This window comes from Oncorhynchus mykiss, chromosome 6 (genome assembly GCF_057628025.1).
Source record: "Oncorhynchus mykiss isolate SJ-2025 chromosome 6, ASM5762802v1, whole genome shotgun sequence".
Taxonomy (NCBI): domain Eukaryota; kingdom Metazoa; phylum Chordata; class Actinopteri; order Salmoniformes; family Salmonidae; genus Oncorhynchus; species Oncorhynchus mykiss.
Genome location: NC_143027.1, coordinates 54,447,501 through 54,462,500, shown reverse-complemented (window position 1 = coordinate 54,462,500; position 15,000 = coordinate 54,447,501). Strand labels below are relative to the sequence as shown.

General features: G+C 40.0%; 1 protein-coding gene and 1 long non-coding RNA gene across 6 annotated transcripts in view; both read right to left on the bottom strand.

The window, feature by feature from the left end:
* brsk2b (BR serine/threonine kinase 2b) overlaps positions 1 to 15,000 on the bottom strand; it is a 178,879-nt gene that overhangs the window by 94,764 nt on the left and 69,115 nt on the right. The gene's annotated exons all lie outside the window — the stretch shown is intronic.
* LOC149982925 (uncharacterized) overlaps positions 12,074 to 15,000 on the bottom strand; it is a 3,139-nt gene continuing 212 nt past the window's right edge. Inside the window, exons 1-2 of the long non-coding RNA XR_016496955.1 lie at positions 14,723 to 15,000; positions 12,074 to 14,610 (exon numbers count right to left, since the gene is read on the bottom strand). The exon at positions 14,723 to 15,000 is cut by the window's right edge and continues 212 nt beyond it. This is a non-coding gene — a long non-coding RNA (uncharacterized LOC149982925). The remainder of the gene's footprint in view (positions 14,611 to 14,722) is intronic.

Genomic DNA, 15,000 nt, shown 5'->3' with positions numbered 1-15,000 from the left:
CTGTTGTTGGCAGGATAAGAAGATGAGAGTGAGGGGAAGATGAGAGGGGGATGAGGAAACACTGTGCACAGTACAGAGAATGACTCAGTTTACAATTTACAATGAGCTGTATAGCAGTGAGAGTATGAGCCACTAAGTCAACTCCCCTGATTCTAAGCAAAGACTAAGACTAGAACACACAACACACACACACAACATGTTACACACACACAGAAACATATACACACACACACACATCTGACCAACGCAACTGAATTAGCAGCACAACCCCATTGATTTCTCCTCCCTCATCCCTCCTTCGCCTGTTAAGATCAATACAACCCAAAGCCCCTCAAGGACGATGTCATCAAAACTCTCAAGGCTAGATGTCCAACCAGCCAAACCCTAGGGCTCTCTAGCCCGAGAGCTGGGGATAGAACCTGGCTTGAATTCAATAACTGATTAATCTTCTAGATATATCTCACTGCTTTAACTTCAGACAATACTAAATCCACTTACATGTGGAGTGGGATACATGTAAGCAGGTGGAAAATGAGGAGGCCCATCCATGCAAAACGTCCACTGTGTCAATTAGGCTACTGCTGCCCTGTTCAATAGTTCCTGTGGGACAGGGTGTTTGGTTGCTGGGGTTCTGTATGCGTATTGTGTACATGCAGACACACATCCACGCACACACATGCACACCCGTACAAATGTTTACACGCGCACATACAGTGGATTCGGAAAGTATTCAGACCCCTTAACTTTTTCCATATTTTGTTACGTTACAGCCTTTTTTACGTATCAACCAATTTACCCCGTAATGACAAAGCAAAAACAGTTTTTTAGACATTTTTTCAAAAGTATTACAAATAAAAAACTGAAATATTACAATTACATACGTTTCCAGACCCTTTACTCAGTATGTTGTTGAAGCACATTTGGAAGTGATTACGGCGTCAAGTGTTCTTGTATATGACGCTACAAGCTTGGCACACCTGTATCTGGGTAGTTTCTCCCATTCTTCTCTGCAGATCCTCTCAAGCTCTGTCAGGTTAGATGGGGAGTGCCACTGCACAGCTATTTTCAGGTGTCTCCAGAGATGTTCGAGCGAGATCAAGTCCGGGCTCTGGCTGGGCCACTCAAGGATATTCCACTCTACTATATAGGCCTGATTGGCGGGTTCTTGGTCACCTTCCTGACCAATGCCCTTTTCCCCCGATTGCTTAAGTGCTTAAGTTTGGCACGGCGGCCAGCTCTAGGAAGAGTCTTGGTGGTTCCAAACTCCTTCCATTTAAGAATGATGGAGGCCACTGTGTTCTTGGGAACCTTCAATGCTGCAATGTGTTGATACCTTTCCCCAGATCTGTGCCTCGACACAATCCTGTCTCGGAGCTACATGAACGATTCCTTCGACCTCATGGCTTGGTTTTTACTCTAACATGCACAGGGAAATGTGGGACCTTATATAGACAGGTGTGCGCCTTCCTCCAATCAAGTTTTAGAAACATCTCAAGGATGATCAATGGCATTTCTAGTGTCATAGGAAAGGCTCTGAATAGTTGTGTAAACAAGGTATTTCTGCTTTTTATTTTCAACACATTTGCAAAAATGTGTCATTGTGTGATATTTTATGTAGATTGATGAGGGAAAAACATATATCTTATCTATTCTAGAATGAGGCTGTAACATTACAAAATGCGAGAAAAAGTCAAGGGGTCTGAATACTTTACGAATGCACTGTATACACCCACTGTAGGCACGCAATCTTGCAATCCCACAGAAACACACACCAGTACACGCGTACACATGCACTACTGTATACACACATACACTGTAAGCACTATACTTGTGAACACATACACACACACACACAAACACGTCACTGCCTGGAGTGATGATGCTCTACTGATCAATGGTGAGAGGTCAGCTGTCAGGGAGGTCAAAGGATGGGGTATGATCTGGTCATGACCTGTCACTTGACCTTTAACACATCTACATAACCAGCATGACACATCTCACAAATCTCATTACCAACTCAAACCAGGGGTTGGAACCTGTTCAGGGAGCAGAACAGAAAACTGGAAAATAACAAAAAAAATTGAGGAACAGAATCAGAACCAGGAACGAAAGTGATCTATACTGTTCCGGAAGATAACCATTTTTTATAAGCATGGGAACCAGTTAATTACGTTCCTTTTACGCTCTGGGAATTTTTTCCGGTCCCACAAAAAATGCAACAAAGCCCTCACTTTGTCACTCAGAAACGTATTCCAGTGTCTGTCTGCCTGCCAGCTGAAAATCTTTGCCAGTGTGTGTGCATGTAGGCTACCTGCCCCATGTAGGCTATGTCGTGTCTTTGGCTATTAAGTGATATGACATGCTATTCTATAAAATAATTTCTCTGCAATTAATATTACCTAATTAAGCTAATGAAAGAGCGGGAAGACCGAGGAACAAAAATATTTTGTGTCTCTATCGGGCCGTAGGCAGCTATGCTGTCGTAAATACAGTATCTTATGCATTCTAAATAACCACCCATTTGAAAAAGGAAAATGCAATAAATATTTACTCTGAGCTGCGCTTCGGTAGATTGGTCACAGATAGACTGCCGGGTTGTCCAGCATGGATCTATTGTCCTCTGAAGAATGTCTAGTGGTGAACTGGAGCGTGGTAGAATGAATACTCTGTCCGTCCTCTCCTAGCACTTGCTCCTTTCGGTCTCAAACGTATCTGTCATGGTTTGCAGATAGAGGTTTTGAGTATGGAGCGAGAGATTTAGTGATGAGATTTCTTCCGCTTCCTTAGAAATCAATATTTCCATCTTCATCGCCCAAGTTCTCTCATCATTCATTTGGTCAGTGACTTCAATGAGTTCTGCTGATTTGTTAATTAACTGATCGTCTTTGGTCTGCAGAATTTGGAGTAAAACATTGTTACCTTGAGTAACGTTCAACAAAACTGCCTGCATGTTATCAAATTGCGCACTCCTGTTTGTAGATAACTCGACAGAATTATCTAGTTTGAAGTGGACTACATCATATTTAGTTTTGGCTAAATCGATTTGTTCCTGGAGACAACGATTTTGTTGGAGAGTTTGTGCTCGTTCATCTTCATAAGTATTTGCAATTACTTTTAATTGTTCAGATTTTAAATGCAGTTCCTCGACTAGCAGAATGTTTTAATTTCCTGCTTTTGACGCTCAGTTCTCTACACCTGTCCCCTCATGTTAGCCATGTCTTGCACGTGCTTCAGCTGTGCACTGTGGTATTGAACCGATGCCAATCTTTGATGGCGATACACAAGTACTAAAGTGGCGAGAACCGTCACAAAACCTGTGTTTGATTGTTGATTTTGGAGAGCGTTTGCAATTTCGGCAGTTTTTTTAGCTCATGGCATAATTACGGTTTGTATCGCTGCTGAGGTCAGAGATCAATCCTTTTATGGGTGGAGGTTCACTAATTAGTGGAGGAGTGTTGACCACCTCCACTGATAGCTTGCACAATATTAGAAAAATTTAGAGGAAGGGTTTTCCTATTTTTTCACATTTTCGGTTTGGAATTCGTTGGAAGCTGCAAAGACAAGTTTAATCTATTTATAGATGTTACCGAACAATCAGTACTGTACCAGTAATGTCACAGTTGGATGTGAATGAATTTGCAAAAGCAAATTGAATTAATTAATCAATGATAATGATTAATCATACCTGGATAGGCTATCTGGGAATTAAACTGTAATTGACCTGAGAAGTTAGTTCCTCCAGGTTAATATGGGAAGTTTAAAAGTGTCTAATTTGATTAGAAGAACATTAAGGTATGTTCAACAATTTAATTTATTAAATTGAATGAGATGATAATCCATATAATCTCCATTGATTGGATATCATAAGTGTAAACAGTAGTTCAAATGTTAGGGTACATTCACCACTATGATACACTTCTCCCTAAGGCCGAAGCCACATGCGATTCCCACTGGAGGTGGGGTTACTGAATGTGTTTTGCAAGAACAAAATGTTACTGATTGATCAATTTAATGATAAATCAAAGCTGTATAGGCTCTTTGGTAATTAAACTTTAATTAACCTGAGAAGTTGCTTCATCTAGGTTAATTTGGAAAAAGCTTACAGTGTCTCATTCAGAAAACTAATCAATCTGGATATTATTTAAAAGATCCACTTGAGAATGTAAGTCTGGCAATTTGACTTATTAGTTCAATTGAATGAGACATCGATATCCGTCTAGATATCCGTCTAGATAACGACTTGAGTGTCACCTGAATAATTCTTCTTGAAGGAAAGTACTGGTGATTCTTCAGAGGTCACCCCTGGCACACGCTGAAATCAAGCGGAAGTACCCGGGGTGGGACTTCCACTCCGCAAGACGGAGGAATTTCAACGTGGCACAAGAAAACAAAATGGCTGTTTTTTTCCCTTTGTTAGCTTAGCATTTCATGCAAGCTAATCCTACTTTGTGCATTTTCAGGCATAACATAGGATTCCCTTAGCAAGGGAAAGGTTTTACTTGTAACTATTATGTTCAAACTCGCGGCAAACAACGAAATGCACTGTGGTCTACTTGCGTGGAAACATGCGAGAGAGAGATAATTATCGCTGGTCAAGCTAATATCTACTCAATTTCAATTGGCTGGATTATGACCGAGCCTATCCGCGTCTGAAACGCACGAGGCAGAAATAGCCCTGGGTTTGGCCAAACGCTTTATTTATCAGATTTCTATAATTAGCTTTATCAGCCCTAATACAGAACTGTATAACATACGCTACCCACTGACTACGTCAGAGAACAACAAGGAGGCAGTTCTCCAGAGCACACACATGCACCACCAATAATTCCTGTCTACAACTCCAATAATGTGTATAATAAACTTGGTATATTATGTAATCTGCTTTTCAATTTTATACAGTCTGAAACTAAATGAAAGCGTCATCCTATTTTATATTCCTCGTACGGGGCGTCATATATGTATTATCAAATTGACCCAAGCGTGCGTCCTAGTTTTATCTTAGACTCCTCACAGGGGGCACCATATATGTTGTGTCTTTGGCTATGCCGGATTAATTGATATGACATGCTATTCTATAAAATTATTTCTCTGCAATTAATATTACCTGATTAAGCTAATCAGGTAAATGTAATTAACTAGAAAGTGGGGGGCACCACAAAATAATGTTTATAGAGCTGATATCTTCCGAATAAACTCTTAAAGACCTAGTAATCTTTTACATCAGTAGCAGTCAAAATGTAATTGTCACTTTATTCAGTCTCATCTGAAAGTTGTAAATTCTTGGTTATCTTTACGAACCCTGGGCTAACAAGTTGAATCAGCAATACAAAATTTGGTAGAATTATTTATTTACTAAATACCTAAATAATCACACAGAATTACATCTACACAGAATGGATCATACATTGATTACAAATCATGTCACAAAGGAAAACGTCCCTAGCGGACGGAACAGATATGATGGCAGGTTACACAAAGAAAGGGGGTTGGGTTTTGAATGAAAGAGCGGGAAGACTGAGGGCAAAAAGATTTTGTGTCTCTATCGGTCCGTAGGTAGCTATGCTATCGTAAATACAGTATCTTATGCATTCTAAATAACCGCCCATTTGAAAAAGGAAAATGCAATAAACATTTACTCTGAGCTGCGCTTCGGTAGATGGTCGTAGATAGACTGCCGGGTTGTCCAGCATGGATCTCTTGAACTGGAGCGTGATAGAATGAATACACTCTGTCCGTCCTCTCCTAGACCACATTTATAGCTGCTGTTGCTAACGCAACGGCTAGGAGCTATCACTTCTTTAGTGAATAAGAGTTCAAAGTTCATACCAAATTGCCATACTTTTAAGCTCGTGCTATATTCTGGCTGGTATAGTCTAAATTCATCCTTTCGGCGTGTCATTCGTCACATTGAACACAATTCTAATTTCGTTAGGTTATTATCTGAGCCCTTTTAACGTAGGACCGTCATCCTCACGTCTTCGGAACAGAAAGTTGCATTTTCATGAACGGGTTTATATAGTGGTGAAAGAAGGGCGTGTTTCATAGTTTACAACCAAAGTCTGTTCACTTGGGCGGGGCCTCAGTGAGCAGAGTTTCTCTATGACAAACCGTTCTCTCATTTAAGAAGCTAAAATTACATTTAATCTTTTCACAAAGTTTCATGTTTAAACATTTAAATTGCACAACAATTCCATGTGAATCTGATAACTAGAATGTCGACTTTCCAAGATACAGTTTATGTCATCCTGTCATTAGTAGTAATGTCTCAGACAACAACTGATCTGAGGTCATATTCATTAAGTACCAACGCATATTTTCAACTGGTTGGATTACCGAAATATGGTACTGTTTCCCACCTTTCAGTGTTACCAGACTCTCCATGTTACAAAAGCATTACAAGAGTCAACTCTATAAGTAGAGAGAGAGAAAAGGGGAAAGGTATTTATGGGGGTCAAAAACCTCCCCCAACAGGTCAATGTCATGACAGCTACCTGTGTGTGCGTAGGCTGCTGTAGCCTACTGACTTCACAAGCGTGATTCAGAAATTAGGGAGAGATTTTTAATAACAGAAGAATGGATTAACATTTTCAATGCTAGTTAATTGAGGATACTAGAAGTTATTATGTTTCAAGTTGGATTTATTTATTTAAAAAGGTCAAAACAGTTTTTTATTCTGGTGCAGCTCTGCACACACAAGCTTATTAGCTAGCTAGCTAGCTCTGGTCCAACATTAAGCCAACTCTCTGAAATTCAAAAACGTTCAAAGTTCCTCCTTAAAAGCTGCTCCTCCATAGGTAAAATTCTGTGGGCCTAGCTAATTCAGATAATGCATGTCATAACAAGATGCCCAGCACTTCAAGTGAAGCCTCCTCCACAACATTTCTGACGTATCTTGCTCCCTTGTCTGTCCATCGCGCATGTAAATAACTATAACTTGCCCGGTCCTTAGCAATCTGCTCTATCCGCACTAATTGGTGAAGTAATTTATGGTCGAGCTACAGTGCCTTCAGAAAGTATTCAGACCCCTTGACTGTTTCCACATTTTGTTCACTTGCTTGACACACTTTGACATACCTTTGTTTGGTTGTAGTGTGTAATAGCATACGGCTTTCTCTGGATTGTTTCCAGAGAAGAGTGAAGTGAAGGAATTGTCCATGGTGAGATTGCTCCCCTTGCCAATATAAGGTTCCACAAGCCTCATCACCACATTCTCCGACGCTAGCGCCTGCTGCCCGATGTGGATATTTTCCCAGAGATTGAAAGACGTTCAGCATGTACATTTACGCACACTCTCGCTGTGTTGCCTACTCCAAGTAGGCCAAAGTAGACTGATAAGACTGCTTCTATTCGGTGAACTGATATAGGTTACTATTGGGGAATAATCAGAATTAGTTGGTAACATAGGTAAGATGTTTTATATTCATCATTGTTTATAAGTTACTTCTCATCAGAATGTTTATTTTTGTATAATACTGTGGCTGGGTTGCAGTATCTGTTCTCTGTCAAGACTAAGTTGCTTGGGCCGGAGAGAGGGGAGAGGTCAAGTGTGTATCTCTTGACTCCACAATGTCTGTGTGCCAGTCAATGTGTCTCTGTGATCTTGTCAAGACAGGATGGATTTGATATATGCCTGTTGATGTGAGGATTGGTTTATGGTTCTGAGTTTGAGAAAAGAACATAGTTTAGGAGACAAAGCTGAACGATAAATTATGTGTAATGCTGTCTGGCTATGTGTGTCTTTGCTATAAAGGATCTCAGTTGCAATGTGTAAGGGACTCTCAGAGAATTCATTTATAGACGCTGAATTGATCTGAGAGTCACAGGGTTGTGATGGAGCTCATATAATTAAAGATGGACTTTGTGATAACTAACTCTGACTTGTGTGTGGTTTGCTCTCATGATTTGGTAAATACAGGAAATTTCCACGACAGTTACATACCATTTTAAAATTAGGCCTATAATTAGAATATATCAATAAAATAGAATGGCCCACCCTGTTCTTCATTAACAATTGGTGATTGCATAATTATTACACTTTCACTTCCCCACGCTCATCAACTCACCCATTCTCCCCATCATAATTGACTTAATGTATTTAATCTGTTGTTATACGTGTGAAATTTGTGTTGGTATATTTTAGGTTCAGTTTCGAGTCAATTGTCAGGGGGAATATCAACTGGGCACTGCACTTACAAATGTCGGAAGAAGGAGCGGAGCAGGCCCTTCTGTTGGGAGAAGGAGGGGCAACGAGGGAAAACTATTCAAACAAATGATATGCCCTCCTAAAACTGGTTATAACTCCATTTCTGTTTGTAATGTTAAGATTCTAACCATGGCAGTGTGTTACACAGACTTATTTAGGAAAGGTCAAGGACAGAAGGGGGCATGAGTTAAAAAAAAATGTCAGAGCAATACAAATAAAAATTATGATCAGTCAAAATGACTGGTTTAGCGGTTCTAGTGTTAAAAAGGTGTCACGTCCTGACCATAGAGAGCCCTTATTTTCGATGGTAGAGTAGGTCAGGACATGACTGGGGGTTAGTCTAGTTTATTATTTCTATGTGTGGTTCTAGTTTTGTTTTTCTATGTTGGTGATTTTGTATGATTCCCAATTAGAGGCAGCTGGTAATCGTTGGCTCTAATTGGGGATCATATTTAGGTAGCTTTTTTTCCACCTGTGTTTTGTGGGATATGGTTTATGTGTAGTTGCGTGTCAGCACTCCATTGTCGTCACGTTTCGTTTAGTCTTTATTGTGTTGTTGTGTGGTTCACTTATTTCTAAATAAAGATGTGGAACCCAGATCACGCTGCACGTTGGTCCGAGTATGCTTCCAACGATCGTGACAAAAGGAATAGAAAGGAACGATATAAACAGGTTCGAACTGGTTCAGAACTTTATTTTGCAGGTCGGAACAGTGGAAGGTAATGGAGAAAAAAATCACTAAATGATTGAAAAATAACTTTGGAAATAACTTTGGTTCCAACCCCTGACTCAAAACTGACACTAAAACACATTCATACACGTATGGGTTCAATTGCATGTTTCATATCAAATCCCACAAATCACTGCCTGTTGACTAGACTCATTAAATAGCACCCGCAAAACATCCGTCTCAACATCAACAGTGAAAAGGCGACTAAGGGATGCTGGCATTCTAGGCAGAGTTGCAAAGAAAAAGCCATATCTCAGACTGGCCAATAAAAATAAAATATTAAGATAGGCAAATGAACACAGACACTGGAAAGAGGAACTCTGCCTGAAATAGTAGTCATTTTGCTCAGTTGTGCACTGGGGCCTCCCACTCCTCTTTCTATTCTGGTTAGAGTCAGTTTGCGCTGTTCTGTGAATTGAGTAGTACACAGTGTTGTACGAGATCTTCGTTTTCTTGGCAATTTCTCGCATGGAACAGCCTTCATTTCTCAGAACAAGAATAGACTGATGAATTTCAGGAGAAAGTTTGTTTGTTTCTGGCCATTTTGAGCCTGTAATTAAACCCACAAATGCTGATGCTCCAGATGGTCTGAAGAAGGCCAGTTTTATTGATTGTTTAATCAGGACAACAGTTTTCAGCTGTGTTAACATAATTGCAAAATGGTTTTCTAATGATCAATTAGCCTTTTAAAATGATTCACTTGGATTAGCAAACACAATGTGCCATTGGAACACAGGAGTGACGGTTGCTGATAATGGGCCTCTGTACGCCTATGTAGATATTCCATAAAGAATCTGCCGTTTCCAGCTACAGTAGTCATTTACAACATTAACCATGTCTACACTGTACAGTATTTCTGATCAATGTGATGTTATTTTAATGGACCAAAAAAATTGCTTTTCTTACAAGAACATTTCTAAGTGGCCCCAAACTTTTGAACGGTAGTGTATTCTATCATATTTACTAACAACGTCAGACAACGGAAAATAATATGATTTCTGACTGACTATAATAAGGCATTCATAGCGAGTTTAAAGTTCAAAGCGATCGTATGAGGTTACTGTGAGTCTACCGAGTATTAACTGGAGCTATCATGACTATAGAGGCATCAGTTCTAAGGACACAATGCTATGAGTCATCTCTTTACAGGCTCTGCCGTATTTTACCAAAAGAGAATATTTTCAATCAAGTACTGTTGTTCGAAGCCTTTGGCCTAGGGGTGCAGTTTGCCACCCACACACACTCACACACTCTATAGTGCATACTTGGTAGTGGAGTCCACAGTCGAGTGGCTACTCTTCTGCACCACTTCAGGCTGCTATTTTTAAACAGCAGTCGACAGAGTGCAAAGCAAACAGCTGCACGGAAATGACTTTCTGCCTCCTCCAGAACTTGGGTTGATGATGAACATCAACGCAGTTTGGGAGTTTTCTCAGCGACTTTGACTCAGTTTATGGAAAAAAATAAGGCAAGTTCAAACATGCACGCAAGCAAGTGATCAACTATTTCAGATGTCAGGAGGATAGAACATTACAACAACTGAGTGTGTGTGTGTGTGTGTTTGTGTGTGTGTCTGTGTGTCTGCGTGTCTGTGTGTGTCTGTGTGTCTGCGTGTCTGTGTGTGTCTGCGTGTCTGTGTGTCTGTGTGTGCGTGTTGTGATGGAGTTTCCTCCAGAAGGGAAGCATCTGTAGCTGTCACAGGCTGATTGACGACATCTCTGAATATCTGAAATATGCATTAGTCCTGCCACAGATGGAATCTGTATATTGGCCTATTTGCATCCCATTATACAGACAAGGTGTTACACAAACATATGCTAACGCACACACACAAGACTTCTCGTATCACCACCCAGTTCCAATGTAACCTACAGTGCCTTCAGAAAGCATTCACAACTCTTGACATGTTCCACATTTTGTTGTGTTACAAAGTGGGATTAAAATGGATTTAATTGTTGTTTTTGGTCAACGATCTGCACAAAATACTCTGTAATGTCAAAGTGGAAGAAAAGAATCTGACATCTGTCAACACCCTGAGTCGATACATGTTCGGATCGCCTTTGGCAGCGATTATGGTTGTAAGTCTTTCTGTGTCTCTAAGAGCGTTGCACACACACTTCAATGTGTGGTGAAATCTGTTGTGAAGGCATTGTAATGTTTTTAAAATTGTATAACTGCCTTAATTTTTCCAGACCCCGGGAGGAGTAGCATAATAAATACAAACACAAATACACCTGGATTGTACAATATTTGCACATATTATTTTTTAAATCCTTCAAACTCTGTCAAGTTGGTTGTCGATCATTGCTAAGCAGCCATTTTCAAGTCTCGCCATCGATTTTCAAGCCAATTCAAGTCAAAACTGTAACTAGGCCACTCAGGAACATTCAATGTTGTTTTGGTAAGCAACTCAAGTGTACATTTGGCCTTGTGTTTTAGGTTATTGCGAATTTGTCTCCCAGCGCCTGTTGGAAAACAGACTGAACCAGGTTTCCTTTTGGATTTTGCCTGTGCTTAGCTCTATTTTGTTATTTATCATAAAAAAAACTACCTAGTCCTTGTCGATGACAAGAACACCCATAACATGATGCAGCCACCACCATGCTTGAAAATATGAAGAGTCGTACACAGTGATGTGTTGTATTTGCTCCAAACATAATTGTCATAATGCTTAAAGTTCATTTCTTTTGCCACATTTTTTTGCAGTTTTACTTTAGTGGCTTATTGCAAACAGGATGCATATTTTGGAATATGTTTTATTCTGTATAGACTCAATTAGCAAATCCCTGACCTCTCCGGCAACTGAGTTAGGAAGGACACCTGTATCTTTGTAGGTTTATTGACACACCATCCAAAGCGTAATTAATAACTTCACCATGCTCCTAGGGATATTCAATGTGTTTTATTTACCCATCTACCTATATGTGCCCTTCTTTGTGAGGCATTGGAAAACCTCCCTGATCTTTATGGTTGATTCTGTGTTTGATATTCACGACTCGACTGAGGGACCTTACAGATAATTGTATGTGTGGGTTACAGAGATGAGGTAGTCATTCAAACATCATTTTAAACACTATTATTTTACACAGAGTGAGTTCATGCAACTTATTGTTAAGCACATTTGTTACTCCCCACCTGGATTTGGTCTTATGTAGCAACATCAGAATTTTTTTTTTTTTTTTTACATTGGATAAAAGTAGAGACTCAGAGCTACAAAATGGTATATCATACACAGCATTTTTGAGGAACAATGGGAAAGTAATTATACTTTGAAATGGCACAACTGGAATATTATTTATTGATGATAGCCAGGGGCGTTTTCCTATCAAAAAGTAATGAGTACTTTCGGGTGTCAAGGAAATGTATGGAGTAAAAATAACATTATTTTCTTTACCAATGTAGTGAAGTAAAAGTTGCCAAAAAGATAAATAGTAAAGTAATGTACAGATACCAAAAAAAAAAAAACTTAAGTAGTACTTTACACCACTGCCCAAATATCTTCACACCATAGATTAGCATACTTCATATACTGTTACACATGCACTTATCGCATAACTTATGTATGGAATGCTAAGGCCATGCAACCTGAGTTGAAACCAGGTGCACACGTATAGTACATAAAAAGATGCATGCACCATATATTTAAGTGGTGGACACTAGACACAGTCACATGACACTGTTGTGGTATGTCACAAAATCATGTTACGACCACACATCAATATTCATTTTATATATCAATATTTTGCTAAGGGGATGGTCTCTACAGAAGGTGTAAACATTACAGCCAAATGTTTACTTGCATAGTAGCAATATCAGAAATAGATAGTGTCAATATAAATAAAATATACAGTATGTACAAGAACAATATCAATAACAATATCAGTGATAGATGAGGTGAGATGAGATGAGATGAGACATGCATACAATCAGGGGTAAAGTGGCTGAGCAACAGGATAAAAAAAAAAATAGCAGCAACGTATGTGTGTTAGGAGAGAGTCATGTGAATAGAGACAATGTAGATAGTGCTGATGACGGGTCCGCCCAAACCACGCATGAACAAGGGAATCTACAGTGGCTTGTGAAAGTATTGAACCCCCTTGGCATTTTGTTGCCTTGCAACTTGGAATTAAAATGGATTTTGGGGGATTTGTATCATTTGATTTACACAACATGCCTACCACTTTGAAGATGCAAAATATGTTTTTATTGTGAAACAAACAAGAAATAAGATTAAAAAAACATGCATAACTATTCACGTACGTCTCAATAAGCTTGGCACATTCTAGCCACTGGGATTTTTGCCCATTCTTCAAGGCAAAACTGCTCCAGCTCCTTCAAGTTGGATGGATTCCGCTGGTGTACAGCAATCTTTTAGTCATACCACAGTTTCTCAATTGGATTGAGGTCTGGGCTTTGACTAGGCCATTCCAAGACATTTAAATGTTTCCTCTTAAACCACTCGAGTGTTTCTTTAGCAGTATGCTTAGGGTCATTGTCCTGCTGAAAGGTGAACCTCCGTCCCAGTCTCAAATCTCTGGAAGACTGAAACAGGTTTCCCTCAAGAATCTCCCTGTATTTAGCACCATCCATCATTCCTTCAATTCTGACCAGTTTCCCAGTCTCTGCCAATGAAACACATCCCAACAACATGATGCTGCCACCACCATGCTTCACTGAGGGGATGGTGTTCTCGGAGTGATGAGAAGTGTTGAGTTTGCGTCACACATAGCGTTTTCCTTAATGGCCAAAAAGCTCAATTTTAGTCTCATCTGACCAGAGTACCTTCTTCCATATGTTTGGGGAGTCTCTAACATGCCTTTTGGCGAACAAAAAAATGTGTTTGCTTATATTTTTCTTTAAGCAATGGCTTTTTTTCTGGCCACTCTTCCATAAAGCCCAACTCTGTGGAGTGTACGACTTAAAGTTGTCCTATGGACAGATACTCCAATCTCAGCTTTGCAGCTCCTTCAGGGTTATCTTTGGTCACTTTGTTGCGTCTCTGCGTCTCACTTTGTTGCCCTCCTTGCCTGGTCCGTGAGTTTTGGTGGGCAGCCCTCTCTTGGCAGGTTTGTTGTGGTGTCATATTCTTTCAATTTTTTAAATAATGGATTTAATACTGCTCTGTGGGATGTTCAAAGTTTCTGATATTTTTTTCTAATTATGTGACTTCTGAAGGTAATTGGTTGCACCAGATCTTATTTATGGGCTTCATTTCAAAGGGGGTGAATACATGTGCCCACACCACCTTTCATTTTTATGCACGCACCACTTTTCTAGTTATTTTTTCCATTTCACTTCACCCATTTGGACTGTTTTGTGTATGTCCAGTCCATGGAATCCAAATAAAAATCAATTTAAATTACAGGTTGTAATGCAACAAAATAGGAAAAACACCAAGGGGGATGAATACTTTTGCAAGGCACTGTATGTTCGGAAAGCCTGTTTCTATCCTGCCCTTAACTTTGGTGCAGGGCATGTGATGTCCATAGCCTATTTGTTGCAAAACTCCCTGATCTTGTCAAAAATATAGTTTGACTAGCTGTGTCCAGTCCAGGTGGTGCTTTTACAGACAGACAATCTATGGGATAAAGGATGTCAGCGTTGCGCAGCAGCTGAAACCTGGTCCCAACAGTCTGAACACTCCTTGGTGACAACACCAGGCTCCAGAGCATCGAAGCTGTAAAACAGGGAATAAGAAAAAATCTGAAGACATTACAACTCTGCACAACATCAATTCACCTCCCAAGTTTAGATAAGAATAACCTCATAAAAAGAAAAAAATGTTTTACCCTTTGTGCTGGAACTGCATGATCTGTGGCAGCGGCCTGAAGTACGGAGGCAGGTGTTGTCAACCAAAGCTTTCCACCTGCACTGTACCATCCTCCAGTCCAACCAACTGTGGGATGTTGACCCCTGTCACAGTGCTGTCCTTCACAACACCAGCAATCTCAGACAAAGTATTCACTCTGGTATTTCTGAAGCGCTGCGTGATGAGGCCGAAGCATGAGTCAGGGGAAAACTTGGTGTGGCCTGTGATCAGGAAATGAAGGTCCAGATTGTGGTGGAG